The sequence below is a fragment of the Schistocerca americana genome, chromosome 5, assembly GCF_021461395.2.
Source record: "Schistocerca americana isolate TAMUIC-IGC-003095 chromosome 5, iqSchAmer2.1, whole genome shotgun sequence".
Taxonomy (NCBI): domain Eukaryota; kingdom Metazoa; phylum Arthropoda; class Insecta; order Orthoptera; family Acrididae; genus Schistocerca; species Schistocerca americana.
In genome coordinates this window covers 247002489-247008209 of record NC_060123.1, presented here as the reverse complement: position 1 = coordinate 247008209, position 5721 = coordinate 247002489, and the positions used below count along the sequence as shown (strand labels likewise).

At 44.2% G+C, this 5721-nt stretch overlaps 1 pseudogene; it reads right to left on the bottom strand.

Moving 5' to 3' along the window:
* Positions 1–2194: 2194 nt before the first annotated feature.
* LOC124617100 lies at positions 2195–2312 on the bottom strand (annotated as a pseudogene).
* Between the last annotated feature and the right edge of the window lie 3409 nt (positions 2313–5721).

Here is a 5721-nt window from a genome sequence, read left to right as displayed (position 1 = left end):
GACAGTGAATTTAATGCTATGATTTGGGTAAAAAGTAATGGCAGCAGAGCTGTAACAAGAAGGATGGGCTTCATACGACACGCCTGCTATCTGCAGCTGATAGCAGAACGTGGGCTGAAGTACCGCAGTGAGCAGCGAAGGCTTGGTTTCAATTTGTTGCTGTGTGTACTGTCTGAAAGTACGGAAGGCCAGTTAGAGTGCCTTAACGGTCTGTTTACGATACACGAACAACATGCGGGTATCAAGATTGGAGTGGCACGTTGTCGGACCGCACAATAGTGTTTCCTTCTGGCGCTACATTCCATCATCCTTCATGACAACGCACGACGCTACATGGTGAACCCCGTGCAGGAGCTCCTGCGTATGTGGGGGTGGGTGACACTAGAAAATCCACCGTATTCACCCGATGTGAGTCCGTGCCATTACGAACTGTTTGCTGTTTGCCAAATTGAAGCAACACAAAAGAAGACATTGTCCTTGCCATAAAAAGGTCCTTGTAAGACATCGACAGAGATGGCTACGCTGACAGTGTACGACGTCTTCCATCTCTGCGGGGGAAGGTGATCGAGATGTAGGGCACGAAAAACGGTGAACGTCTGTCAGCAACGTCTGATATGAAATATAAGCGTATTGCCACTACTTTCTATCCAGTCCATGTATTTTGTTGTTCTGTCAGGACCCTGAGCCTTATAAGAGAAAATATTCACTCTGTAATGCATCTGGGTAATACGTGTTATTAATAATGAATCCTGCAACAAAAGCTAGGCCTGCATTTTAATGTTGCTATTATTTGAAATGCAATGAATAAAACGTCTTTCACATTACTTTCACTTTATATAGGTGGACTGGACAGTTATTTGCAGATAGTTTCAGAATGTGCGAAAATTTCGTGTTATGAGAGTGAAGCAGTCGCGTGTGGCATCTGTGGAATAGCTGACTTATGGCAATGATAGTAGTATCTCTATATTTGAGTATCTTTGGCTCAGGTGTAGAGTGGAGAGTAGTCGACTATTGGACATGGAGTAACTTTCAATGTATTGCATATTGGAGGAGGATTTTGCTGAAGACAGTTGTCAGGAATTATTGATCTGATGGAGGGTCTTACAGACGCAGCATTTATGGAATAGAGAGAATGGATTTGCATCAAGTTTTAAAATAATAATTTTTTCTGGTGCGTTCTGAAAATATTAGCGATTCTTACAACAAAATAGTCCACCTCCGCACCTCAGTTTAGGTCATTTCAGTTTAATGAATCTCAATTTGCATAATCGTAAGATTTATGTAAAGAAAGTAAAGTTTTTGGTTTCCTGTGAGTTTATGTTCTTGTGGAATAAGCATTTTCATTATAATAAACGGATTAATATTGTCATTTCAAGTAAGAAGGCTTTTTTCTTTAGTATGAGAAAATCATCCCAATCTTTCTCCTAGTAGTTTAGTTTTACTTTAGCATGTTCTAGCTGGCGCGATTTCTTCATGCTGTGCTTTTGCTGCTGATTGTGCTGTAATTTTTCAGGTGAGATTCTTTTTATATTTTGTTGGTTCTTTCGTTTCTCATCTCACGCTTCCACTGCGCAAATTCTAAGCATTTTATTTGGAATTCAGATTTTTAATGGGCCAATTAACTACTGCGTGTATTTCATAGTGTTGCTACGTAATTTCAGTGTTTCAATTTTTTTTTTATTGCACTGTTTGATTTTGGTAATGGATTTGAGCAACAGTTTTGATTTAATTTCGTGCATAGTGAACGACAGTTAGTTTTGTCTTTATGTAAAGGCACTGGAATTGTAGTTTCAGTTCAACCTTTTATAACAGAGGACAGTACTTTCACTTTTGAGTTAAAAAGCAGATAAATATTTTAATGCTTATGAACAAACGATCGAGTTGGAGCAAATAACTCTCAACATAATCTCAATTTCCAAGACAAATTCTTTTAAACTGTCTCAGAAATTTTGACTAGAAGTCGAATAACTTTGTAACTTCAGTGGGGAAAAAAGCACTCTTTTTTCAGGCCACGAGTGGCCTACCGGGACCATCCGACCTCCGTGTCATCCTCAGTGGAGGATGCAGATAGGAGGGGCGTGGGGTCAGCACACCACTCTCCCGGTCGTTATGACGGTATTCTTGACCGAAGCCGCTGCTATTCGGTCGAGTAGCTCCTCAATTGGCATCACGAGGCTGAGTGCACCCCGCAAAACGGCAACAGCGCATGGCGTCCTGGATGGTCACCCATCCAAGTGCCGGCCACGCCCGACAGCGCTTAACTTCGGTGATCTCACGGGAACCGGTGTAACCACTGCGGCAAGGACGTTGCCTGATTGGAGAAAGCTCCTTCTAAATTATACCTTTTTTATTGTGTTATGTGTCCCCATGGCCGCCACACACAGTGTCGCCGTGTTGTACCATCGATTTCTGAGGCACTCACCGCAAGGCAGGTGACGCCTCGTTCAACCACCACAGACTGATTTCCCCACACCGTCATCGCAGTCCTACACCTCACCACACTGCTCCACCGCTCTGTGGGTCGACGAAGCCTGGTCTGCACAGACAAAAAATCCCATCTCAAGCCCAATGCAAATCACTCTGCCCCGAAATTATCGCTTAAAATATCATCGTAAATTTACGTTCCTATCACGGACCAAAAATTTTTCATTTTATTTGACACTCACTTTCCTTTGCAAGTATTAGCAAATGTTTTAATAGTGATTTTGAGCTTTCTCTCTCGGATGCTCAGAGCAGACATAAGCTCAAAGAAGCGGTACCCCGACTTGTCCTCCAGAAAGTGTCTATGTTGCAGGTAGTATACTTCTCACAGCTTGGAGACTGCTGACGAGATATACTTTCGGAGCATTGGCTGCAGCAAGCCGTGAATAGGAAACATGGGAAGAAAATCACCTGTGTTTCTGGATGTTGCTGGCAGAATGTGGATTCCAGACTTGTTTCTTCCTTTGCCTTCTGCCTCTTACCTAACAAGATGCAATCTTCTGCTCCTATACCCTCACTCCTGTCGGTTCCTCCAAGAAGTTGACGGTCTGTTCACCTTCCTTAGGTGCACATCGTGTTTAGTATACACGAAATTGTAACACCCTGGATTCGGACGTTGTTTTGGCTGATAGTTGAAAATAGGTCTAACAAGGGGAGGCCACGACGTTTGGAACGCGGATTTACTTCAGACTTCGTACACTCGTAGTGCTCCATGAGGACAACAAAATGTGTAAGCAGTAGCGCGTACTTCTTAAGCGTTATTGAGAAAATCGCTAGATAATTTCGGTCGTCAAATATATACCTGTGCGTGGCCGTTTTTACCATGAAGCGGCGGCACCCGAGTGGGTAGCGTTCAAGCCTCGTAATCGCTGGATCGACACCCGGTCGTTAGTTTTTTTAATTTCTAACACAGTCGTTTTCTTTACTATTTACATTACAATTGATATAATGGGAAAAATACGTGTAATCGGATGAACTTTTATTAAATTTACAATGTTATTTAGCAGTCTACAAATTTTTATTACCACAAATAATATAATATTAATAACTATCGACTAGTAAACGACCAAACGCATAAAGTGATACTAGTCGATAGTTATGAATATAATATTATTTGTGATATTAAAAATTTGTAGACTGCCAAATAACATTGTAAATTTAATAAAAGTTCATCCGATTACACATATTTTTCCCATTATATCAATTGTAATATAAATAGTAAAGAAAATGACTGTGTTAAAAATAAAAAAAGTTACGAAAGGGACTCGATCCAGCGATTACGGGGCTTGAACGCTACCCACTCGGCTGCCGCCGCTTCCTGGCAAAAACGGCCACGCACAGGTATATATTTGACGACCGAAACTATCTTGCGATTTTCTCAATAACGCTTGAGAAGTACACGCTACTACTTACACATCTTGTTGTCCTAATGGAATACTACGAGCGTAATAAGTTTGAACTAAATCCGCGGTCCAAACGTCGAGGCCTCCCCTTGTAAGAATAGTGAGGACCAGTACCACAGGATATGAGTGAATAGTGGTTTGGTGAGATGATGCCTGTCTGACGCCCGAGTGCGTTAGTAAAACCGTGTTGAAAAACCAATCGTTTATTGTTCAACAATGTTGCAATGACATTCCAGGCTGCCTGCAGCATCGACGCAGAAGCAGTGTATTCCTGCCGAGAATGCCCCAATCTCAGCACACAGTCCGTGTGGGCGTTGCGGTGATGGCACGGAGAGCACGAGGCCGCTAAGGACAGCCAGCAGCCCTGCGTCAAATGTGTGAGGTCGCGCTGTGGCGTCCAGTCAGAAGAAGAGCCAGCAGCAGCCGAGTCAGCCCACAGAAGCAGGAGGTGAACAGAGGAAACTGCATTGAGAAATACACTACTGGCCATTAAAATCGCTACACCAAGAAGAAATGCAGATGATAGATGGGTATTCATTGGACAAATATATTATACTAGAACTGACGTGCGATGACATTTCCACGCAATTTGGGTGCATAGATCCTGAGAAATCTGTACCCAGAACAACCACCACTGGCCGTAATAGAGGCCTTCATACGCCTGGGCATTGAGTCAAACATAGCTTGGATGGCGTGTACACGTACAGCTGCCCATGCAGCTTCAATACGATACCACAGTTCATCAAGAGTAGTGACTGGCGTATTGTGTCGAGCCAGTTGCTCGGCCACCATTGACCAGACGTTTTCAATTGGTGAGAGATTTGGAGAATGTGCTGATCAGGGCAGCAGCCAAAAATTTTCTGTATACAGAAAGGCCCGTACAGGACCTGCAACATGCGGTCGTGCATTATCCTGCTGAAATGTAAGGTTTTGCAGCGATCGAATGAAGGGTAGAGCCACGTGTCGTAACACATCTGAAATGTAATGTCCACTGTTCAAAGTGCTGTCACTGTGAACAAGAGGTGACCGAGACGTGTAACCAATGGCACCCCATACCATCACGCCGGGTGATACGCCAGTATGGCGATGACGAATACACGCTTCCAATGTGCATTCACCGCCATGTCGCCAAACACGGATGCGACCATCACGATGCTGTAAACACAAACTGAATTCATCCGAAAAAATGACGTTTCGCCATTCGTGCACCCAGGCTCGTCGTTGAGTACATCATCGTAGACGCTCCTGTCTGTGACGCAGTTTCAAGGGTAATCGCAGCCACGGTCTCCGAGCTGATAGTCCATGCTGCTGCACATGTCGTCGAACTGTTCGTGCAGATGGTTGTTGTCTTGCAAACGTCCCCATCTGTTGACTCAGGGTTCGAGACGTGGCTGCACGATCCGTTGCAGCCATGCGGATAAGATGCCTGTCATTTCGACTGCTAGTGATACGAGGCCGTTGGGATCCATCACGGCGTTCCGTATTACCCTCCTGAACCCACCGATTACATATTCTGCTTACAGTCATTGGCTCTCGACCAACGCGGGCAGCAATGTCGCGATATGATAAACCGCAATCGCGATAGGCTACAATCCGACCTTTATCAAAGTCGGAAACGTGATGGTACGCATTTCTCCTCCTTACACGAGGCATGACAACGACGTTTCACCAGGCAACGCCGGTCAACTGCTGTTTGTGTATGAGAAATCGGTTGGAAACTTTCCTCGCGTCAGCACGTTGTAGGTGTCGCCACCGACGCCAAACTCGTGTCAATGCTCTGAAAAGCTAATCATTTGCATATCACAGTATCTTCTACCTGCCGGCTAAATATCGCGTC